Here is a 25617-nt window from a genome sequence, read left to right as displayed (position 1 = left end):
GAGCCCCATCTTACAGCTGCAACCTCTAACCCGCGCTGGGGAAGGTCAGTGCGTTCCAGGGCCGCGGGCTTTGCTAACGGAGGAGGAAAATGCCGCCGGCTGTCCATCTTCGGCAGGAAGGAGGGATGTGTTCTCATCTGGTAGCACTTGCGCCCCCTAGCATTGGTTACGGACTGCAGGCAGCCTGTGTATCACATTCAGCGGGAACAACTCAATGATGGAACGTCACTGCTGGATAAACCGCAGTCAGAAGTGTTCAGACCTCGGCAGCCCGGTCCTCGCAGAGCCCCGCCTGCTCGGAACGCCTCCCCGCCCGGTCTTTTCACCGGGAGCGATGCCTTACACACACACACACACAAACACACACACACACACACTCACTTATCTTCCAGCGAGTCCCAAACGGGCGTGATGAAGAGCCTGACACCGATTTTAAACTTTTCTTTTCTCCCCTCCCCTAATCAGGTGCTGCAGAAGAAAAATAACTCTACAGATTTTTTTTTTAAACCTGCACGCTCAACAAATCCTCGGTGCATTTCTCATATTCCCTGTGTCCCGCTGCAGAGTGCCTCTGGCAAGATGAAGTTCAGCTCCGGGCTGAGCGGCAGACGTGAGCAACGACCGACTCCTCACCGTGGCCCCACAGGTACTTGGCTTCTGCTGCGGAGGGCTTCACGCTGGCCCTGGACACGGCCCCGGGGACGCACTGTGGTCACCGCTGGAAGTCAGCTCACTTGAACTTGGACGTGTTGCTGCCATTGGACTTTCTGACGTGTGGCGTGGTCGCTCATCCTGCTAATTTTGTTTTTGAACTTTCTGCAGGATTTTGCTCACCATTGAAGTCTAGTCTAACTCTGGAGAGGAGAACAAAAAATAACATGAATCTTTTAGGTCAGCTGTCTTCCATTTTTGGATTTTATCATACACATTTAAAAATAGAGGATTTAGGCCCTGGCCGAGTAGCTCAGTGATTGGACTGTTGTCTGGAGATGCCAAGGTTGTGGGTTCGACCCCCGGGCAGGACACATACAAGGATCAACCAATGAATGCATCAATAACTGGAACAAATGGGTCTCTCTCTTTCTCTCAAATCAATAAAGTTTAAAAACTATAAAAATACAGAAGATTAAAATACGACAGGTTCAAACTGTGTCCAGCACAGACACACACTCACCTGACAGCTCCCCACCATCCACTGTCCCTTTCATTTCAGAATAAAAATCCCAGAGTAAAGGAGTCTTACAAAATGAGTTGTTGGCTTTATGTAAAAATTATTCCTCTCTCCTTCTTTCTGCAGTTTTGTCCTGAACAGACAAGAGTAACGGCATCAGGAAAAGAAAGAAAGGCAAAGAAAGGACGCACCAGCAGACTCTGAGCCCGGCCCTTGGTTAAACCAACGGCGTTTCTGTGAACTGGCCTTTTGGGCATGGGGAAGGGTCTCCCTTCAGGGGGGCTCGCCGGTCCCCTGGCACCTGGCAGACCGTGGCGGAGGAGACGCAGAGAGGAGACCGGGAGGCACCCTGACCGGGTCGGAGGACGCCCCTGCCCGTATTGGCCTCCTGACACGCTCACGTTGGCATTGAAACACCTACAGAATCCACACCAGCATCTGGGCTACTGACAGCTCCTGGGAGACTGGGAACCCCGGCAATGTTGGGAAGGCACCCCCACAGCATGCCTTCAGGGACCAGTCTTGTCCGAGTCATTCTGCCCTGGCCACTACTGAACCTCCTTAGAGGGTCAGCCAAAAAGTCTGTTACGTTTTTTTTCCCTACGATGGTTCTCATAGTGCTCTGTTGCCTTTTTCATTCGAAACAATTTTGTTAGACTGTATTGAGAGCTGCTGAATCAGTGTGCATTAAAAAAACTTACCAAAACTGGTGAATGTTTGTACAGCTACTTAAATATTGAAGATGGAAGAAAATATGTAACATTTTCAGCATGCTATGCTTTATTATTTCAAGAAAGGTAAAAATGCAATGGAAATGCAAAAAAAAGATTTGTGCAGTGCATGGAGAAGGTGATATGACTTATGGAATGTGTCAAAAGTGGTTTGCAAAGTTTCTTGCTACTATCGACATTGTGGCCAAGTAATTCTGTGCTGTGGGGCTGTCTCATGCATCGGAAGATGCCTAGCAGCACCCCTGGCCTCTACCCACGAGAAGCCACTAGTGGGAGATAGCTGACATACTCAAAATATCCAAATCAATAAAGTTATTGGTGCAAATGAAAAATGTGCCTTTATTTTATGGAAAAACCAAGCAGACCATTTGGCCAACCCAGCATTCATTGACCATTAGCTTCCTTCATTCCTATCAACCCACCCGGTATCCCATGAGCACAATACCTAGGCCCGCGGGTTGTGACTATAAAATGTAGTGACCACCAGGGGCAGGGCAGACTCACACGGAGAAGCAAAACCTGGGCAGGATGGGAGCTCATGTCTCCCTTCAGCTCCCCTCCCAGCACAGGCCCCAGAAGTGCAAGGATGCTAGAGGAAGGGGAAGTGGGGGGGGGGGGCAGCCACTGGGAAGGGCTTGGGTTTCCTCCTGTGTCTACCGCTGCCTCTCTCCCCCTGGCGGTGGTGCTGAGAATTGAACTGCACAGTTTCATCTCACGGAAGAAAGAAGGGGTCCTGGGGAGCTCCAGGGGCAGCCACTTAGCAAATACGGAAGCCTGCTCCGCGATGTCTTCCTCAGCTCCTTCCACACTGCGGGGGCTCCTTAGAGCTGCCCCGTGCAGAGCTACCGGGGGCCTCCAGGACCAGGTACCTATGTCCCTGGGGCAGCAATCAGAGACACTGACCCTCAACCCTAAGTTTACCTTATCCTGTGATTGCCAGGGAGAGCCACAAACCACAACCAGCCAGCCAGCAACGAGAGCACTTCTTCCTACCGTACTCATTTTCCTTGGCATTTAGGTTCGGCCACCGTAAATACTGGAAATGCCATTCCTCATAAAACACCAGGCTTTGCCCTTCCCAGTTTATCAGAATAAAGCAGAAATCTGTAGGCACAGGGTAAAACCCAGCTCAGAGGTTCTGAATTACAGTGAGCAAAGACAGCTGGGTTCTGCTTAAGACTTCAAACATCCAAATTGGGGCGCTTAAAATAAGTGCCCCATAGACCTTTGAACTCTCAGGCCTTTTTTATCAACATAAAGCCAGCCGCTCCGCAGGGGTTCTCATAGACTCTGAGATTTAAGGCGCCCAGGGTGCACTTGGGATGCGAAGGCTCACTCAGAGAAGGAAGAGACTTTGTCTGGGCGCCTTTCACTCACACAGGAGCAGGTATTGGTTTTCGAGGCTTTACGTTTGGAAATGATGATCGCTATTTATTGAGTCTTTAACACACTGAGTAGGGAACAGTCCGGGACTTTCTATGTAACTTCATGTACCTCTCACAAACCACACAAGATACTTCGTCCTGAAGATGAAGAACTTGAGGCTCAGGGAGAGAACTGCCAAAAAATCAAGTAACGAGTAAACAATGGAGATCCAGGATTTAAGAAGAAAGGGATTTTAGAGACTCAAGGTCACAGTAGGTCTTCCACACTAAACAAAATATAAATATGAATTTTAAGATATATATACAATTATATGTAATTTATATATAATTATATGTAATTTATATATAATTATACAATTATATATGCAATTGTGTAGATTATATAAATATAGAATTGCTATGTAATTATGTAAATATACAATTTATATATTTATCCCCTTTATATATTTATTATATATATTTACATAATATGTAATATATATACTTTATATATTTATAGTTATATATAATATAAATGATGTATACTCATTGACAGAAATTATAAATTATATAACTATGATATATGTGCATATAAATATATTCCCCTTGATATATTTTTATATATTTCATATATAAATATATATCTTTTCCATCAGGCCAGCCTCTCTGATATATGCAAAATAAATTGCCATATTTCTCCGAGTATAAGTTGGCATCATTTGTAACATGGTCCTTTGTATATGACAAAGGAAAATAAATCTGGCAATAAACTGGTAGATCGTCCATTCCAAGACACACTCCGATTTCGGAGATGTAAAAATGTAGAGGAAAAAAAGCACCCTTTAAGATGATAAAAGCAGTCATTTAAAAGCTAGTCTGAACTATAAAGAACAAGGGAGTAACTCGATGGCCCAGCTGCAGGGCAAATTGATGGGACGCAGGTGTGTTCTGGTTACAGCTTGCCCTCCTCAAGGCTGAGAAGGAAGCTCGGGCAGAAATTCAGTAGTGGCTGCTTCAGGATTTTTACCAGCAGGGGGCAGTGCAGGCCGCTGAATCTGGCCTCTGGCCTTCCCTGAAACCAGTTTCAGAAACCTTGAGAAGAGTAGAAAGACTTGTTTTCACAGCTTTAGCTTTTATTCGCCACATCTGCGCCGGTTCAAACCTGTCATTTCCACCCCATCATCCTATTTCCTTTTCCTCCTCCCTGGTGTTTTCTCTCTCCCTATCAGCTCCTTTTTCCACCTACATAGGCAAAGTTCAAGACCACTAGCCACGAGATGGAGGCAAAACCTCCAAGAAACCTCCCGGAACCCCAACCCGGGGCCCGAGGAACGAGGCCTGAGCGTGAAAACCTGATTGTAGCCTCCGCCCCCACTTCCCACTTCTCACACCCCGCCAGGGGGGGCTCCCACTACTGAGAAGACCTGTGAGCCCGCGCTGTGTCTGTCCCCAGCCCCACGCCTCTCCCTGAAACCTGTCCTCACTCCCTGCCCATAAAACGTGCTCATTCTTCAAGATGAAGTTCAGGTTCCTTAATGAGGCCTTTCTCACTTGAACCTCATAGCCCTCCACGAACAGTTAGCAGCTCCCTGTTCACTGGAACGCTGGTCACTTATTAATGATCAGGTGACAACTTTCCTACCACTGTCTTCTTTATACTAGTGTCCCCAGCACCTAGCACAGGGCTGGGGATAAGGTGGATACTCAAGTGACACTTACTGAATCAACAATTGCTTGTTTTCTAAAAATACAGGGTCTGGCACAAATAGCGCCCCCTTTTTATTACACAATCTTTTCTTACAAAATTGTAAGCATGTCATTCTGTAACACAACAGTATCACACTCAGGCACACCATATGACATTTTAGGTGAAATGTTCAAGTTAAAACTATAAATTATGACACCCATTATTTACCCTACCAACTGCACTCAAGCAGGTGTTACTTCTGACGGACCCTGTATATCAGAAGTGACTGATACTTCTCTGGAAAGTTATTTTAACTTTTGCACAATTACCTGGGAAGATTTTTAAAATTCCTGATATCTAGACCCCCACCGATGACCCCACCCTTGTGACCAGTGCAATCGGAACCCCCGGGGGTGTAGCCCAGTATCAGAATCTCCCAGCCCCGCCCCAGGGGGTTTCCAGGAGCAACCAATTTTCTACCAATGGCAGATGACCTTCCAAAGACCTTCCAGGGTGTTCTCAGAGAGCTATGAGCCTGGGACATTAAGTACCTGCCGCGCAGAAGCCAGCTCAACCTTGACCGCCTGTCCCGGGTTAGTCCTAGCCTTCCCCCAGCCCTGAGTTCTAGCCGCCATTCTGACGCCCGTATGTTACCCTCTGCTCTGTGTCGTAGTTTTGTTCACTCTAAGTGGGGTTGATAAAGTTTGCCTTTGCACTCAAAAAATTATCTAATACCAGGTCGATGGAGTGAAAAGGACTCAGCCTATGGTGGGGATTACAGGCAGAGGAACACGCCCAGCGAGGGCACAGCGGTGCACTCCTCCGCGCCAGCCCGCAGCTCTGAGTGAGCGGGGCCTAAAGTCCCTGCAAATCGGTGACTGCGCCGGAGGCAGCATAGTTGGGTGACAGTCCCAGAAACGACTCGGTGAGCGGTGGAGACGAGAGCCCATGAAAGGAGAGAGAAACGAACTCGGAACGGAGCAGTCACTTCCCGGGGCACTGCGGTCAGGGATCAGGTATCCATCCGGCCGGTGAACTTGGGGGGAAACCCAGTCTCCAACCTGCTAGCCGATGTTGGTCCCAGTGCAGAACCAATGTGGGCCTGAGTTTATTTCAACAGGAAAGGTAATAATAATACGTACTTCATGCCCTGGCCGGGTAAGTTAGTTGTTTAGAGTGTTGCCCTACATGCCAAGGTTGCGGGTTCAAATCCCCAGTCAGGGCAGCTAGGTTTCTCTTTCTCCCTCCTCTCTTTAAAATCAACAAATACGCATTTTTTAAAATAACGCGTACTACACTGAGATTCTGTAGAGTTAAAAACGGTGTCTGATGCTGGGCTTGAGAACTTCAGACATGTGAGCTGCTATTATTATTATTTTAAATTACTAATACCTTCATCATCATCATCATCACCGTCCTGACTTAAGGCATAGCCATGGATCCCACCTGCAAAGAATCAGTAATAAGAACAACTCAACTAATTGTAAATGTAAACCATTTATATTTCATTGGGTATGTGTGTGTGTGTGTGTGTGTGTGTGGACACAGTTAGACAATCTTTTATCCAAAACCACAGGTCCCATGGTTTTTGGAATTCAGAACTTTTGGGGTTTCAGACAAGCTCCGCATGGCACACAGCCTAGGGCCACAGCACCGCCACCCAGTCCGCAGTGCCGCTCTGTACAGTCAGTCACGCCCACTTTTGTGTCGGGGTCCCCGAGTCTTCCTCCCGCTCCGGCGGTTTGCTAGGAAGACTCCCAGGACTCGGCATGGACTCGTGCTCATGGCCACGATATGTCACCGCAAGAGGCCAAGGCAAAACCGGCAAAGCTAAAAGGCTCAAGGGGGGACGTCCAGAGGAAGCCAGGCCTAAGCTTCCAAGGGACCCTCCCAGGGAAACCTCCCAGGATGTCCTTCATTTCTGCAGCTACGAATCATGACCACACCTGGAGCGTGCTGCCTGCCACAGCGGCTCATTAGAGACTCCGTGCCCAGGGTTTTTACCGGGAGCTTTACACAACACGCCCTCTGCCTAGCATATACCAGAATTCAAGACTCCCGGAAGAAAAAGACAGGTTTTCAGCATGAACCACAAGTTCCTAGCTGCCAATCAAGGGCCGACCTTACACATAGGCCTAAGGACGGCCGTCTCAGCTCTGCCGCATCAACTCGTTCCATGCAACTTCCTGCGGCGACGTGCGTGGGGCATCGCACCAGGAGGGATAAAGGCCACGACTGGCCTTGTTCCACAGAAGGTAAGGCTTTGCCTGTCACCAAATCAGCTCAGATGAGGTCACATATCGCTGTAAAATGTGCCGTGGGAATTTGTGGTTCGTAGAGCTTCCTGGGTTTTGGGATTGCAGATTACAAGGGATTACAGCTCTATTATCTTCTCTCTCATTCTCTCTGGGGTTCTCTCTCTGTCTCTCTCTCTCCCCACCCCCCCCCTTTCTTCCCCTCACTCTGGCTCACATACTCTCTCTCCTCTTTGTTCCCTCCTTTCCTTTGTTTTTTTCTTTCTTCATTCTCCCTCCGTTTTATTAAGTAAAATGTATAACAGCACAGGTTGGGAGGTGAGAAATGGGGGTGTGCTTACAGGTTTCATATCACATGTGAAGTGTATGACATTACGTGTGAAGTGTATGGCACCACGTGAAAGTAGGTAAGTCCAAGTCGAACTCTACAGAAATGACTAAAATAACAAATGGGACAGTGAATGAGCCAAAAAGGAGATAAAATAGAATCACATGCACACATTCAATCAATCCCAAAGAAGGTAGACAAGGAGAGAAAGGGAATGAAGAACAAATGGGGCAAGTAAATAACAGCAAAACAAATTAACAAAAAAAACAGATTGAAACCTAATCTACCAGTAATCATACCTTCAATGTCAATAGCCCAAACACACCACGTAAAAAGCAAAAATGTCAGACTGGACAAAAAGCAAGACCCATGTAGGAAAATGAACTTAAAATTACACAGATTAAAAATAAAAGAAAGGAAAAGATACACCACATTAACACTAAAAAGGTAGAGTAGGTATATTATTATTCCACAGAATCAATTTTAACAAACATGAACCGTGAGAAATAAGGTAATTTTGTGACATAAAAATGTCAACCAACAGGGCACGTTCTGCGCACACCTAGGCCCAGCAGAGGGCGCCACAATCTGTGGGTTGTGGATAGTTCCAAACAGGCTGCCCAGGGCCAAGTTGCAGGCAGCATCCGACCTAGGTCTGAACCAGAGTCTTTGCAGACCCACCCAATACATAGAAACAAACACAAAGAGGCAGCTGAAATGGAAAGACAAGAAAACAGGCCCCAGATGAAAGAACAAGAGAATTCTCCAGAAGAAGAACTAGATGAAATGGAGGCAAGCAATTGATCAGATATTGAGTTTAAAGTAATAATAGTAAGAATGCTCAACAGCATGAAAAAAAGACACAGAAACCAAAAAAAAGGGACTATTCAGAAATAAAGAATGCAATATCTGACATAAATAATATACTGGAAGAAATAAACAATAGGTCAGATGAAGCAGAGGCTCGAATCAGCAATTTGGAAGACAAATTAGAAAAAAATCATCCAAGCAGAGCAGCAAAAGGAATTTTATAAAATGAGGAGAGTTTAAAGGACATTTGGGAAAATATGAAGCGTAACATCTGCACCATGGGGACACCAGGAGGAGAAGAGACTGACCAAGGGGTTGAGAATTTATTTGAAGAAATAATGACCCAAAACTTCCCTAACATGGTAAAAGAAAAGACACACAAGTCCAGTTAACACAGAGAGCCCCATACAAGATGGACCCAGAGAGGCTCACACCAAGACCCATCATAATCAAAATGGCAAAGCTTAGAGACAAGGAAAGAATTATAAAGCTGCAAGAGAAAAGCAGTTAGTTACTCAAAAGGGAGCTCCCATTAGAAGGCCATCTAATTTCTGAACAGAAACATTTCAGGCCAGAGGGAATGGCATGGAATATTCAAGGTGATGAAAAGAAAGGACCTACAACCAAGGCTACTTTCCCCATCAAGGCTGTCATTTAAAGTTGAAGGAGAAATAAAGAGGTTCCTGGACAACACAAAGCTAAAGGAGGTTGTTACCACCAAACCAGTACTGCAACAAATGTTAAAGGGCTTACAGGAAAGCAGGAGGGGAAGGTAGGAGGAGGAGAGGTATGTTATTCTGTGGAATAATATCACTGTAAAATGTGTCATGAAAATCTGCTGGTTTTTAGAGGTCCTTGGGTTTTGGAATTGCAGACAAAGGATTAACAACTATAATTTGTTCTCTCATTCTTTCTGAAGGAAGAGAAAAAGGAGAAGAAAGAGAAGGAAGAGGTGGAGTAGGAGAAGGAACAAGAGGAGGAGGAGGAGAAGGCGGTGAAGGAGGAGATGGAGGAGGAGGAGCAAAAGGAGGAGGAGAGGGAGGAGAAGGAAGAGAATGGGGAGGAGAAGGAAGAGAATGGGGAGGAGAAGGAAGAGAATGGGGGGAGAAGGAAGAGAATGAGGAGGCGAAGGAAAAGGATGCTGAGGAGAAAGAGGAAAAAGAACAGAAAAAGAAGGAAGAGAAGGAGGCAGAGGAGAAGAGGAGGAGAGGAAAGAGGAAGAGCAGGAGGAGAGGACAGAGGGAGAGGAGGAGAGGAAGGAGGAAGAGAAATGGGGAGGAGGAAGAGAGGGAGGAGGAGGGGAAAGAGGAGGAGGGGAAAGGAGGAGAGTGGGGAGGAGGAGGGGAAGGATGAGAGTGGGAAGGGGGAGGAGGAGAGGGGGAGGAAGAGAAGGAAACAGAGGGAGAAGGAGGCAAAGGAAGTGAAGGAGGGGGAGAAGGTGGTGGTGGGGGAAGTGGAGGAGCAGGAACAGAAAAAGGTGAAGGAAAAGGAAATCAAGTCAGCAGGAGGAGAAGGACAAGGTGAACAAGGAAGAGGAGCAGGAGGAGGAGGAGGAGGAAGAAGAGAAGGTGAATGAGGAGGAAGAGGAGGAGGAAAGGAGAAGAAATAGGAGGAGGAGAAGGTGGAAGAGGAGGAGAAGCAGGGAGAGGGAAAGGATGAAGAGGTAGAGAAGGAAAAGAAGGAAAAGTAGAAAGTGATGGAGGAAGGGGAGGTGAAGGAGGAGGAGGAGGAGAACTGACAGTGTAGAAGAAGGATTTGAAAGAGAAAGAGTAAGAGGAGGAGAAGGAGAGGGAGAAACGGGGAGGAGAAAGAGGGGGAGGAGAAAGAAGGGGGAGGAGGAGAAGGATGAGGAGGAGAAGGATGAGAAGGAGACAGAGAAGAGGAGACAGAGGAGGCTGACTAGGAGAGGGAGAAGGTGGTGGAGGAGGAGGAGCAGCAGGAAGACAAGGTGAAAGAGAAGGAGGAGGCAGAGGAGGAAGAGAAAAAAAAGGAGAAGGCCAATGAGGACAAAGAGGTGAAGGAGGAGGAGGGGGAAGAGAAGGATGAGAAGGATAAAGAGAAGTGAAGGAGAAGGTGGAGGTAGAGCAGGAGGAGAGGGAGACACCTGAGGAGGAGGAGGGGGAGAAAGAGGGGGAGGAAGAAAGAAGGAGGAGGACAAGAAGGAAGAGGTGAAGGAGGAGGAAGAGGAGGTGGAGAAGGAAGAGGAGGTGGAGGAGGTAGAGGAGAGGGAAAAATGGGAAAGAGGAGGGGAGGAGAAGGGGGAAAAGAAGTGGAGGGGGAGGGGAGGGGGAGGGGAGGGGGAGGTGTGGAAGGAGAAGCAGGGAGAGGAGGGGGAAAAGGATGAGGAGGTAGAGAAGGAGAGGAGGGGGAAAGAGGAGGTGAGGAGGAGAGGAAGAGGGAGGGAGAGGGGAAAGGGGAGGAAGAGAAGGTGGTGAAGTAGGGGAAGGAGGAAAGGAGGCAGCAAAGGAAAGGAAACAGGAAGAGAAGGTGAAAAAAAGGAGGCCGAGGTGGAGGAGGAGGAGAAAGAGAAAGAGAAGAAGAAGGAAAATGAGGCGGCGTAGAAAGAAGGGAAAGGAGGAGGAGGTGGAGAATGAGTCAGTGAAAAAGGAAGTGAAAGAGAAATAGTGGGAGGGGGAGAAAGGGAGGGAGGGGAAGTAGTGGGGGGAGGAGGGGAGGGAGGAGGGGAGAAGAAGGAGAGGAGGAGATGGGGGAGGAGGAGGGGGAGGAGAGGATGAAGGAGGCGGAGGAGGAGGGAAGGAGGAAGAAGAAAAGGAAAAAGAGGAGGAGGAGGTGGAAGCAAAGTAGGATGTGGAGGAGGAGGTGGAGGAGGAGAAAGGGAAGGAGGAAAAGGCAGAGGAAAAGTAAAAGGGAGGAAAGAAGAAAGAGGAGGAAGAATCAAGGAAGAAAGTTGAAAGAAGAAAGAAAATGAAGAAGGGAGAAGGAGTAAGAAGTAGAAGGAGGAGGAGGACAACAACAACATCAGGGGAAAATAGTTAAAAATAAAATGGCAATAAATAGTATATATCAATAATCACTTTAGATGTAAATGGATTAAATGCTCCAATCAAAAGACATAGGGTAGCTGAATGGATAAGAAAACAAGACACATATATATATGCTGTCTCCAAAAGACCTACCTCAGGGTGAAAGATATACAGAGACTAAACGAGATGGAAAAATATATTTCATGCAAATGGGACAAAAAAAAACAATACAAAGATCAATGAATCCAAGAGCTTGTTCTTTGAAGATATAAACAGGATAGACAAACCTTTCACCAGATTCATTAAGTAAAAAAGACAACCCAAATAAAATCAGAAATGAAAGAGAAATAAAAACTGACACCAAAGAAATAAAAGGATTGTAAGAAAATATTATGAACAAGTATACGCCAATGAATTGGACAACCTGGACAAAATGGATAAATTCCTAGAAACATACGATCTTCTAAAACTAAATCAGGAAGAATCAGAGACTCTGAATAGACAGGTTACACCTAGTGAAATTGAAGCAGTAATCAAGAAATTCCCAACAAACCAAAGTCCTGGACCGAGGGCCTCAGAGGTGAATTTTATCATATATTCTGAGAAGAACTAACACCTTCTCAAAGGATTCCAAAAAAATTCCAGAGGAGGGAACACTCCCAAGCTCATTTCATGAGGCCAGCACCATCCTAATTCCAAAACCAGATAAGGACAGCACAACAAAGAAAATTATAGGCCAGCGTCCCTGATGAACATAGATGCTAACATCCTCAACAAAATATTAGCAAAGCAAGTACAGCAATGCATCAAAAAGATCATACACCGTGATCAAGTGGGATGTATTCTGTGATGCCAGGTTGTGACAACATTAGCAAATCAATACAAGGGATACACCACATAAAGAAAATGAAAGATAAAAACCACATGATCAAAACAATGGATGCAGGAAAAGCATTTGATAAAATCCAGCACCCATTTATGATCAAAATGCCCAGCAAGTTGGAACAGAGAAAACATACCACAACATAATTAGGGCCGTACAGGACCAACCCACTTCCAGCATCATATTCAATGGGCAAAAACTACAAGTATTCCCCTTAAGATCAGGAAAAAAACAGGGGTATCTGTTTTTACCTCTCTTATTCAAATAGTTCTGAAGTCCTAGACACAGCAATCAGACAAGAAGAAAAAATAAAAGAGATCCAACAGGAAGAAGTAAAACTCATGATTTGCAGATGACATACCATACACAGAGAACCTTAAAGATACCACTAAGAAACTACTAGAATTGGTCAATGAATTCAGCAAAGTAGCAGGATACAAAATTAATATACAGAAATCAGTTGCACTTTTATATGCCAATAATGAACTATCAGAAAGGGAAATTAAGGGAACAATCCTATTCAAAATAGCTTCAAAAAGAATACCTAGAAATAAATTGAACCAAGGATGTGAAAAACTTGTACTTGGAAAATTATAAGACACCGAAGAAAGAAACTGAGGAAGATACAAATAAGTGGAAGCACATACTGTGTTCATGGATAGGAAGAATTAACATCATTAAAATGTCCATACTACTAAAACAATCTATAGATTCAATGCAATTCTTAACAAGATACTAATGACTCATTTCACAGAATTCAAATATTTCAAAAATTTATATGGAACCATAAAAGACCCCAAACAGCAACAGCGATCTTGAGAAAGAAGAATAAAGTTGGGGGGATCATGCTACCTAATATCAAACTACACTAAGGCCGTAGTAATCAGATCAGCCTGGTACTAGTATAAAAACCGACACATAGATCAATGGAACAGAACAGAGAACCCAGAAATGAACATACACCTTTATAGTCAGCTAATATTTGACAGAGGAAGCAAGCAAATACAATGAACTAAATACAGTTTATTCAATAAATGGTGTTGGGAAAAATTGAACAGGTAAGTGCAGTAAAATGAAACTAGACCACTTTCTTACAACACAGACAAGAATAAATTCAAAATGGATTAAAGACTTAAATGTTAGACTTGAAACCATAAAAATCCTCGAAGAAAACACACCCAGTAAAATCACAGACATTGCTTGTGGCAATATTTTTTCTGATCTATCTCCTCAGGCAAGAGAAACAAACATAAAAAATAAACAAATGGGACTACACCAAAATAAAAAGGTTTTGCACAGCAAAGGAAACCATTGACAAAATAAAGACAACCCTCTAAATGGCAGAACCTATTTGCTGATGCATCCGATAAGCAGTTAATAACCAAAATTTATAAAGAACTTATAAAACTTAACACCAAAAACAATCCAACTAAAAAATGGGCAAAGGACCTGAATAGACACTTCTCCCAAGCGCGCATACCGATGGCCCACAGACATGCAGAAAGATGCTGGACGTCATTAATCACCGGAGAGATGCAAATTAAAACCACAATGATATCACCTCACCCTGGCCAGAATGGCTATCATCAACGGATCAACAAACAATAACAAGTGTTGGAGAGATTGTGGAGAAAAGGGAAACCCTTTTGCACTGTTGGTGGGAATGCAGACTGGTGCAGCCATGGTGGGAAGAAGTATGGAGATACCTCATCAATTAAAACTAGACCTGCCCTTTGACCCAGCGATTCCACTTCTGGGAATTTATCCAAAGATACCCGAAACACTGATTTGAAAGGAGATAAGCACCCCTATGTTCCTTCTGGGAATTTCGGAAGAAGAACCACTATGTCCATCGCAGCGCTATTTACAATAGCCGAGATTTGGAAGCTGCCCAGCGCCCATTAGTGGGTGTGTGGATGAAACAACTGTGGTACGTTTACACAGGGCAGTACTACCCTGCTGTAAAAAGAAAATTTTACCCTTTGGGATGGCACGTATGGACCTGGAGAACATTATGGTAAGTGAAATAAGCCACTCAGAGAAAGACAAATACCATATGATTTCATTCATACATGGGGTTTAATGTACACACTGAACTAACAAGCGAAATAGAGACTGACTCATAGACAGAGAGCAAGCAGGCAGCTCTGGGGTGAGGGGGCTGAGCAAAAAAGAAAAAGGACCCACGGACAACAGTGCAGTGATTGTGGGGGAAGGGAGGTGGAGGGTATATAAGGGGGATAAGTGGTAATGGAAAACAATAAAAAATGTTTGATAGATAAAAAAACCCAAAAATGTCAGCCAACAGGACAAAACAATCCCAAATGTTCGTGTACCAACAGAGCTTTCAAATTCATGAAGCAAAAGGTATTGAAACAAGAAGAAGACAGTCAAATCCACAAATATTTTCGGAGATGTTTGTACCCCTCCGGCAATAATTGGTGGGATAAGCAGACATAGTATCAACAAGGACACAGGAAAGTTGAACAAAATTATCAACATGTATAGGAAAATCCATTCTTTTCAACCACACAGGAATCTTTTTATAAAGAAATAACTTGGGCCAGAAAAGTCTTAACACAGTGGAAAATTCAAATCATGCAAGGTATGTATGTTCTATGAGAAATTTAGAATTAAATTAGAATCCAATAACAGAAAGATCTCTTGAAAATTCCTAAAATATGGAAACTAAATAACACACATCCGAGTGATCCATATGTCAAAGAAGCAATCCAACAGAGAACTAAGAAACATTTTGAATGGAAAAAGAAAATAAAAACACATGTTAAAATGTGTTAAACACTGTAGAACAACTGGAGTTGTGTTTATAGTACTAAACGATCCTATTAAACAGAACAAATTTCTCAAGTCTGAAACTCAAGTTTCTTCCTTAAAATTCTAGAAAAAGAAAGAGCACATTTAAACCAAAATAAGTAGAAGAGAGTGAATACAGAGATCAAGGCAGAAATCAATGAAACAGCAGAGGAAATAATAGAGAAAATAAATAAAATGAAAATTGAGAAAATTAATTATATATAATGTTCATAAAACAGGTGATGTGGAATAAAAAGAGTAAAGACCCAAATACTAATGACAGATTATTATTTCACAACAAATGCTGCAGATACTAGTGGATATTAGGGAATTTTATAAATAACTCTATGCCAATAAATTTAACACTGTAGATTATTTAGACAAATTACTTGAAAGACAAACTAATAAACCTCATGCAAGAAGAAACAGGTCACCCGAATGGCGCTGACCTACTAAAAATAAGTACATTTTTATTAGGTTGGCCAAAAAGTCCATTATGTTTTTTCTGTAAAATAAGATACATAGTTTATTTTCACCAATAACTTTATTGATTTGGATATTTTGAGCATGTTGCTGTCTCCCGCTATTGGCTTCTAGTGGGTCGAGGCCAGGGTGCTGCTAAACATCTTCCAGTGCATGAGACAGCCCCGCGGCAGAGAATTATTTGGTCAATATGTCAATAGTGCCAAGAAACTTTGCAAATCACTTTTGACGTGTTCAGTCAGTCACAGCACCTTCTCCATACACTGCACAAATCTTTTTTTTTGCGTTTCCATTGTGTTTTTACCTTTCTTTGAAATAATAAAACCTAATATGCCAAAGATGTTGTATATCTTCTTCCATCTTCAATATTAAAATGGCTGCACAAAAAGTCACCAATTTTGATGAGTTTTTTTTAAATGCATGCTGATAAGACAGCTGTCACAATCTAACAATCATTTTGAATGAAGTTAAAGACAGCTAAGCACTACTACAGCCATCGTATGGAACAAACATAACAGAGTTTTTGGCCAATCCAGTAGTTAGAAACATTCTTTCTAAGGAAGCACTAAGTTGGTGAATTCTGGTAAGATTTATAGCTTATTTATTTTAAGTAAGAGTTACGACCTGTAGTAATGTAGGATCTATTTCGAATACTAACACATTTAATACACTCGAACCCAATGAAAGCGACTTTCAAGTTCACCACGCTCTGCAAAAGAGCACTTTGACAGTTCCTTCTGTGTCTTTTTACCTGAAACGGAATTCACCCACTTAATAGACTAAAAGTCCTCGTTTTTAAGATTTACTTAAGTGGCCCGATCTGTGCTAGTCTTCCTAATCGCCAATGAACATCCAAAACACAGCAAAAGCCTATGTGCTTCCCAGATACCACTGGGAACGTGTCCTTTAGTGAAGCTGCAATTTCAGGCAGCAAGTCCTGTCTTTTGCATGATCCACGGCCCCTTCTGTCCCAAGGTTCAGCCTGTGAGAAGCTGGAATTAGGAGGAGACAGCGGCCTGAGGCCAAACTTTATTTATTTTATTTAATCATATCCCCTGGGTAGGTAGCCTCTCTTAGTATTTCCCCTAAGAGGAAGTGGGCACAGCCTATTTTAAACCACCCGTACAAGAAGCAAACAAAAAAAATTCCCTTTTCTTTGTTCCGTATCTTCTCTCAAACTCACCTGAAATGAGCTGTTTTTTTAAAAATATGAAGCGGTCCATGAACGCAGAGATTGAATTCTTTACAATATGTCCTCTTTGTAAAGAAAAACTGCCTCTGTACGTGAAGAAAAAACACCTTAAAAAGAAGGAGGCATTCTTTTTAGTGCATGGTACATACAGGCCGTGTTTTAGGAAGCACCTTGCTTACATGAAGTTATGTAGGAGGGTCTGAGATGGGGTTTTTTAATCCTTGAAGAAGAGGGCAACCGTCTCCTATGAAACAGATCCATACCCCTAGATGTGTCTGAAAGGACTGGGAGGGGGGCAGTCTGAGACACAGCTAGGTGTCCTTCATTTCGAAAGTTACCTTGTCCCCTGACGCCACGGCGGTGGCCTTGAGTGTGCCCAGGACGCACTCTCTCTCAGCTTACAGGGCTTGCTGGAGGAGGGGTGAGGCATGACTTTGCAGAGTTGCCCTGTGAATTACTGGAAACCCCAGCGTCTCCCCCTGCTCCCCCTGCTCCAGCTTGTGCGGAGAGAAGGCCAGCACCCTCTACCAGGGCCTGCGGTTTTTCTTGCTGGTTCCTGTTCGGGGGAGGGTACCAGCTCCGGGGCACACCAGGCCACTGACTCATGGAGAGAGCAAACAGCCAGCGTGTAAGGACAGAGGCCCGTACCTGCCTTCTGAATCCCGTGCACCCCGTACTCCAGATGAAATGCCCAGGCAAGAACCAACATTTAATCTCAGAAATGCTGACAAATTCTAGTGTGATGGTTAACAGCACTGCTCATAACTGTGGGGGTCCTGTACCCTGTACACCCCCCCAGCTGGATGTGAAAATAAAGGCACTACACCTAGATGTGCCTTTCTTAAGAAAACGACACCCCCTTCTAATCAAAAGAACAACAACAGGCCATTGTACAGTGCACCTGGCCGGGACTCCTTAAAAGCTGTCAAGGTCACGAATAAGAAGGAAACTGCCACAGACCACAGGAGACCGGAGAGACGGAACAGCAATGCAACGTGGTGCTCTGGTGTGGGTCTTGGAAGAAAAGAGCCCATTAATGGAAAAAAACTGATGAATTCGAAATAAAACGGGGACTTTAGGTGACAGTAAATACCGATGCCATTTTCTTAATTGTGACAAATGCACCACGGTATTTTCAGACTTTGCCAGTGGGGAGCCCAGGGGAAAGGCCCACAGAAACTTGGGGTACGATCGATCCTCTTCATCGGACCCTAACTTCCTTGGGGGGGCAGTATTTTCCAGGTTGAGGAGTAGCCTTTGGCATCATTAAATAAAAATAGAAATAATTCCCAGCTTTCCAACTTAGTAGCAGAGACTGAGAGCATTTCTCTAAGATATGTTTTAATAATAGTATTAGGCACTAATAACTAATCATCCAAAGTGGACAGGAGGATTTCACGGTGTTTTGCACTGTGACAGCTCATAGGTGCTTGCTAAGTGTTAATCTCTCTTCTCATTAAGGTGCAGAGACAAATACGTGCTTCCGTGGAAAACTGTGTGTTGTCTATGACAGAACCTCCCAGGCGGTCTGATTTTGGCCTTTCTTTGCCCTTGAACTATAACTTGGCAACTTTTAGATGATTAATAGCAGTGCCAAGTCATTCCTGTGTCTATGATGCAAACGGAGCAAGTCCCCCCCCCCCGCCCCCCCGCACCATCAGCCAGGGCAGTTTTGCAGCCACTTGCGTGTTCATTTTAACCTTCTTTTACCCTGTTGCCTCAGAGCAGAGAGTCATTGAAGAGAATCCGCCAGTGGACACCCGAGCTGGACCCAGGCCACCAGAGACTCCTCCCCACTCCCCTGTCCTTGGTATGTACCTTCTGCCCACTGCTCCCACCCCGGGAGTCATTTCCAAGGATGCAGCCTTGAGAGAGGAACGGGTTGTTGAGGCCCTAAGAACAGTATGTGACTGCTGAATCCTGTTGGGGCCTCCAGAAAAGCTCTGAAGACTCTGGCGGGCAGGTGCAGAGCTCCCTCGTTAAATCTGCCACCCACTAGTCTCAAGGGGCCTGCGTCTGTCTTTGGTCTGTCCTTGTCCTCCATGGGTGGGGACCAGTTGGTGAACCCAAATCCACATACACCTGTGGGGTGATTCTTTTTTTTTTGCTTCTCTCATTGAACTGGGTGTAACGTCTTGGTAAGGTCCCCTCATTAATGACAAATAAAATAAAATCTCTGCCATGTGTTCATTTTACATCTGCGTGGTGGCCGTGATTTAGCCACTCTTAGAAAATTATCCCTTGATAAGAACATGCATATTATTTCATTCGTCTTTGGATTCCTTATGGCTGCCCTGCCAGAAGCTGTGCAGTGAGTGGTCATCGGACTGAACTGACACTGGATTTCATACACGTGGGCAGTTGGAGGGAAGAAATCTTGCAAGTTGCAATGAAGTTAGGCTAAGACACTGGGCTCCCTAGAGCTGCAGGTAAGGGTCACAGTTCAGTGTGATGTCAGGAGCATTTTCCCGTGGGAGGCAACTGTGGTCTGATCCAGCAAGGCCCAGAACGTCTTTGCTTGGGAGGAAAGGCAGCTACTCGGTGGCCACACAGCCAGAAGCAATCTTTGCCATTTAAGGGAAGCTGAGGAGGGTCATCATTAGCAGTAGGGACCCTTAAAGCAAACCTGCTAACCACCCAAATGGCCCAAACGCTCATACTCTCCCCAAAGGCCTGTGTAAAGTGAAGCATCATGCAAAAGTCAGTCTTCATTAAGACACGTACTGCTGTATTTCCCAACACTGCAGCGGTAGCTCTGTCTTGAGAGAGGTGTGATCACAAAGAAGAAAAAACCCACGTTCCTGTCTTAGGGCTACACGGGTCCGCTCTTTGATTACAACTGGGCCCACCTGACTTCCTTACCCTCAGATGTTCTGCTTTTCTCACCCCGATGGTCTCGTTTTACCTGGCCAATTTAAATGCCAGCTCGCTCCTCGACACTGTGCATTGATCCCTTGCCTTTTCATTTTTAATTTCCACCCTTTAGATGTGCAGTCACACTTTTCGCGGTGCTGCTAATTCTCCTGCCAGGTCTCATCATGAGGTGACCGTGGAAGTTTCCAGCTTGTTGGGGGACACGGCCTCCTGAAGCACGCCTTGCTACGATGCGCACTTCAGAGCCACGTGAAATCTGAGCAGGCAAGGGGGCCATGTCCCTCCTAGCGTTGTAAACGCTGGCCCTCTGAGCCTACTCCTTCTGACGCCCAGTTCTCAGGCTTTATTTAACAAAACTGAAATTCATGTTGTGGGTTAGGAAAAAAGTCTGTCGCATTTTTTCCATACGATGGCTCTAGGAGTGCTTAGTTGTTTTTCACTTTAAGACAACTGTTGTTAGATTGTATTGTGACAGCTGTCCTATCAGCATGCATTTAAAAAAAAAGCTATCAAAACTGGTGCGTTTTTGTGTAGCCATTTTAATATTGAAGGCAGAAGAAGATATGCACCATTTTTGGTGTACTATGCTTTGTTATTTCAAGAAAGGTAAAAAACAAAACTGAAATGCAAAAAAAAAATCTGTGCGGTGTATGGAGAAGGTGCTGTGACTGATAGAACATGTCAAAAGTGGTTTGCAAAGTTTCTTGGCACTACTGACTTTTTGGCCAAATAATTCCTTGCTGCGGGGCTGTCTCATGCACTGGAAGGTGTTTAGCAGCACCCCTGGCCTCTACCCACTAGCCGCCAATAGCAGGAGACAGCCGACATACTCAAAATATCCAAATCAATAAAGTTATTGGTGAAAATGAAACATGTGTCTTTTATTTTACAGGAACAACTAAACAGAGTTTTTGGCCAACCCAATACTGTGCTAAAATAGTCTGTTCACGTGAAGTAACAGGGTGTTGGGATTTGTCTGATTCTCAAGAAGATTAATTTTTATTACTTAGGGAGACAGATAGAGCACAGGTGGCAAACACAAGACCCGTGGGCCGAATCTGGCCCGGCACCTTGTTTCTACCCAGCGGCAGCGCCGAGCTCCTTGCCCCTAGTTAAGGAGCAGTTACATGTACACAGTCCTAACGTTACACTGGGCCCTTTGAAGGCAACGGCGAGGCTGATGTGGCCCTCGGTGAGAATGAGTTTGACACCCCTGAGATAGAGCGTATAAGAAATGAGGCTTTAAGGCACGAAGCCACAAAGCCACGAAATGTTTTCATCTCCTACATCAGTAACTTAGATTCCTGCGTTAGTTTTTTGGAATCCCTCAGCATGTGTTACCAACGAAGTGTATGGCGACACATACCCCACTTGCAATAGAAGGCTGGGATTTTCGAATGAGAGGTACCTATAACAGAGCCGCATTTTGCAGATTCATCACAGTCACCAAACACCACCGGGAGGAAGGAGCCAGCTCACAAGCCACTCTGAGGGTGGGTGTGAAGATCGCAGTAGAAGATTGAGACCATGTTCCCCTATGTCTGCCGTTGGGAGAATGGGCTGAGGGACTTCCTTCTTTTTAAATCATCTAAAATATCTTTTGTCCTTCCCATGCTTTATTTTAAAAATCAAGCTAATAGGAAGTTCAAACTAAACAATTTTTTTAAAGAATAAGCCCTTTATAGAATGTATAATTTTCAGTACAGTTAGGTGTTTCCTAATGAGAAAAAAATATTGAGCGCCTGAATACTGGAGATTGAGAAAGTCATTTCATTTTAAAGTCATGTTCCTTACTAGCATTTTAGTTTTATTTTAGGCCCACATTTTCTTAGGAAGCGTCAACAACAGTCATTATAAAGATGTACCTAAAAAAATCTATAAAACAGGTAATTGTATAGCAAGCCAGCTTGAAAATATTATTATTATGCACTTAATAAAGCCTCATGTGCTTCCTGCTTGTTTTTCAATCCCTTAATTAGTGATTCTGTACTTTCTGTGTAGGTCTCCATTACAGCCAGTAATTGGAGGCTGGAAGAATGAAAACTTATTGGAATTACATGTCCCAGGCAGTCCCATAGTTAGTGTGGAGACTAGAAGTCCGAAGTTAGTTCATGGCTTCCATCCGGAGTGTTACTATTTCTGCCTAGGCATCTGTCTTTTAATTGTCTGATTACTTGAGTAAACAATTGGTAGAAATACTGCTAAACAGATCTGGCTTCACCCTTTCAACTGCCCTTCTCCTGCTGGCTGGTGCCTGCTCATCCCAGGGATGTGAGTGAGGGTTTACCCACTGGCTCTCCCTGCTCAGCGCTTGGGCCGCATGGAGTCATGTTCCTGCTAGTTGCCTTGCACACCCCCCACCTGGTCTCCTGTCCAGGCCCGGCCTACAGGTGCTGCTAGCTGACCCCCTCCCTCTGACCACTCTCTAGTGCTTATTTGTCTCCTCTTTTCCCTTCACCACAGTGTGAGCCCCTGGAGGGCAGCGGCTGCCTTCATCTTATTTCTCAGTGTTTACCTTACAGCACCACACCTTGTTGATTGGGAGCCATTCTCCCAAGCCACCTGGCTTCAGGTCACCTGCATTATTTGGCCTGTTCAGAGTTCGCAATAACTGATATAATGCCTGTAGGAGGGCATGCCCTGGGCAGTGTGTGACAGTGTCTATTTTCTGTCACACATTTGCCTCATAGGCCTGGCCCCTGCAGGCATCCTCATGTGTGACCCTACACGAGTAGCAGCTTCGTACAGCTAGTTGTGCAAATCAGTGGGTCAATAAGTGGGCATCTGATTGCACAGAGAATTGATCATCACCCTAATATTCTGGTCTTGAAATTTCCTTTCGTTTCATTCATCTCAGACTTAGTAAAACGAGGTCATAAAATACAAGTCTGTTACACAATGTACAAAAAAAGCATTTCTGACTACTGGACAGAGGCAGGCCACACTGAGCATATCAGGAGACAAATTGGAGAAATGAAGTCACTTATGTTACCCGTGAAAGCCAGAGGGTGCACACCAGCCAGCCGCTATGGGGAAGCCTAGCTTTGCACTCCTGAGTGGACTGAAAACTTCTGCCCCTGATCATCTTAAAACAGGGACCTGAATTTTAAAAACAACTCTGACCAACATTCCCCGTGCACACTCAACACCCCATTTCTCAAGGCTGAGCGTAAGAGGCTCCTTACCATGGCCAAGGGCAGCAGGCCACTGTATAACCCAACCAAGGCCATTCCCCGAAGGCCCATTGCGACACTGAACAGTAGGAATCAGTCCTTTGCCCTGGGTGCATCTGGGGGAAGGTTGAAGCTATTCGCTAAGGGGATGGAATTCACATCACCAGATAAAAATGGCGGTGATGAGCAAGTACCCTTGAGCAAGGGGAAGCTTCACTTAATCAAGGATATTTGGATTTGCTTTACCCACCTGATGAGAGAGGGACTCTGTCTTTTTAGGTTTAGACTCCATGCCTGTAATAACTTGAACATTTTAAATGGAACTATTACCAGATGTTCACCCTGGCTGTGGAGTTCTGACCCATAAAAGCTGTAACATCCATCAAAGTGTAACTCGGAGCAGCTCACTAACTGTGAACATTCCCAGCTAATTAGCTTATGTTCACTATATGTCCAGATATTTGAAATAATTTGTTCCATAGGCTTACAATCAATAAGACAATAAAATGCTGGCGTTGGTTTCCAAAGAAAGGCTTCAAAATAATTTTCTTTCTGAGTCATTAGAAAGTAGGAGTCCTGTTCTGGGAGGGCACCTCCTTTGTTCAAGAAAAAGAAACCTACCAACCACCTGCAGGAAACCCCACTAGCGAGTTCCATGGCAGAGTTTGGTTTGGATTGGGTTGCGAAATTTGGTCTCTCCGCACATGCTACAAAAAAGGAGACATTTCCTTTCACCTGCTAGAACAATTCCCCAGTAGGAAAAAAATGTGAGTACATATAATAACAAAAACTCTTTGCACTAACAAGAAAAGGTTTGCTGTTCTCTCAGGGCCATTAACCGAGTACAGGTGCTTCCTTATAGCACACTAAGCACCCGCCCCTTGGACAATGGACTCCATCTTGTCTGAACCATTACGCTGGCTTCACACCCCGGAAGGTCGAGATCTATATGTTTACATCTCAGTGGCTCTTCTACTTCAGTCTCTGTTGGCCCAGAAAGGACAGGGAGGAAAATGTGAGGGACACTTGGTGCCAACGCCTTAGCAGATCTCAGACACCATTCCCTGGGGTATTCATTCAAGGGCCGTGCACTCACAAGATTCACCATGAGTTCTCCAGCCAGAACCCGGCTGGACTGACTCCGGGCCAGCTCTGGTGGCGTGACACAGGCAGTCCTGGTTCCCCAGAAGCACAGAACAGTTGGAGCTCTCACTCCTGTACATTTACAAACGGGCTCTTCTGTCTTTCGGAGAAGCCCCGTCACGCCAGGGGCAAAGACCCTATCTAGGTGATTACAGACACTGTAATGCATCCTGTTTAAATGGCTGTGGCTCATTCAAACAGGCCCAGTGACATTGCTGGCATACCTCCACTGCAGAGTTGCTGCATGTGTGACCGGCAGCCCCAGCGGTGACAGCAGAGGAGGGCATCGATCCTCGGAAGGCACGCCTGGCATTTACAACCTGCAAGAACAGGTGAACTTGTTAGACTGCCACGAACCAGGCCGCGTGGGGTCTCGAGTGTAAAAGCAAGTGTATCTGGTGGGACACCAACACAGGTGTGGGGAGTGAACACTCTCCCCTTCAATCACCAGACTGATAATGGGGCTGTTTTTAAGAGGTCAGAGCTACCTCGCTGCCTACGTAAATTCAGAAGGCAAGGCAGAGAAGACCACGCATTATAAAAATGCAGATTTGGGTCTTAAAAAAAATAGCAATGATGACACCATGGACAGTGCCTATGACGAGACCTGGCTCAAAACCTGTTTCAATCAAGAAATTCAATGTAACAGCAGTGTATTGGACATGCATCCGCCACACAGGAGTCCAGCTGCTGTCCTGAGTGGGGCTGTGGTTTGGTGGGGAAGTTAACTTAGTGAAAGCAACAGCATTATCCCACCATTCCTTGCCTAAAGCATACTAGAAAGAGGCAAGTAACATGTTGGGACAACTGGAAATAAAAACAAAACCAAACCTCAACGCAGATGCATAGAGGAGTGTAGTATAATGCGGGGAAGGCCATCTGATTTTAGAGTTCCTTTTCTGTAGATGTTTCACTTTCTGTTAACATTTAATGATTGAAAAACACTGTTAGTCAATTCTGACTTGCGGTTGGGCTGCAGGAACCACAGAACAGGAACTTCATTGTGGCAGGAGTTAGAAGGAAAAAAGCCTTTTTTTGTGGGTTCACTTACTATTTTAATTACGTTGTTAGTCAGCTTTACAGGTACGGCTGCCCTTCCTCCTGTGGCTCTTCCTTATCTTTCCTTTATACACTATGTTCCCGGGTTCCCGCTACTCCGGTTATTTCATGCTTCTTTTCCTCATCTTACACCACCGATATTAGGAGCTGTCTCACTAATACCTGAAAATTAAAACAGGACTAGGTTATGCGCCCCGTGCGCACAGAACACCAGTGGGTGGCCTGACTCTGGTACCTCTTGCCGGGGCCGGGGAGGTAAAAATGGAGCCTGTTCTCTCACCATCGATCCTTCCGGACCCTCGGGAGCAAGGTGCACTTACTTGAGGACCAGTGAAGACATGCTCTTAAGTAATTTTAAGTCAGCAAGCCACCCTTGCCTTCTTTCCCGTTGTGAACTAAAACGCGAGGGAACTCAACTCTCCCCACCACTGCCAGACTTCTGGGGTACATCTGCCTTTTCCCCGGAGCCAGCCCAAGCTAAAATGAGCCACTGTAACCTCTTTCTCTTTGCACAGCGAAGTTCCCAGAACCGCGCACCGACGCCTTCTTGCATCAGCCGAACTAGTTACAGCGCCCGCGCTTTGGTCTGGCTTCCCCAAGGTGACGCACGGTGCCGCCTCCTCCCCTTGAAGGCGGGGCTCGCGTGCGAGGGGGAGGGGGGCAAGG

The 25617-nt window shown here is 45.1% G+C and overlaps 1 long non-coding RNA gene across 2 annotated transcripts; it reads right to left on the bottom strand.

Moving 5' to 3' along the window:
* Positions 1-505: 505 nt before the first annotated feature.
* On the bottom strand, positions 506-25555 carry LOC118497721. Of its 2 annotated transcripts, XR_004900250.1 has the most exons (5): positions 25449-25555; positions 24944-25113; positions 24117-24212; positions 16317-16788; positions 506-792 (listed from the first exon to the last, which is right to left on the bottom strand). It is a non-coding gene; the product is annotated as an uncharacterized LOC118497721 (long non-coding RNA). The 2 variants fall into 2 exon arrangements; XR_004900249.1 differs by lacking the exon at positions 506-792 and having other exon boundaries at positions 16119-16788; positions 25449-25551.
* Positions 25556-25617: the final 62 nt, after the last annotated feature.

Source organism: Phyllostomus discolor, chromosome 12 (assembly GCF_004126475.2).
Source record: "Phyllostomus discolor isolate MPI-MPIP mPhyDis1 chromosome 12, mPhyDis1.pri.v3, whole genome shotgun sequence".
In the NCBI taxonomy this organism is placed as follows: domain Eukaryota; kingdom Metazoa; phylum Chordata; class Mammalia; order Chiroptera; family Phyllostomidae; genus Phyllostomus; species Phyllostomus discolor.
Note: the sequence above shows the minus strand (reverse complement) of the source record. Positions and strands in the feature narration are given on the sequence as shown.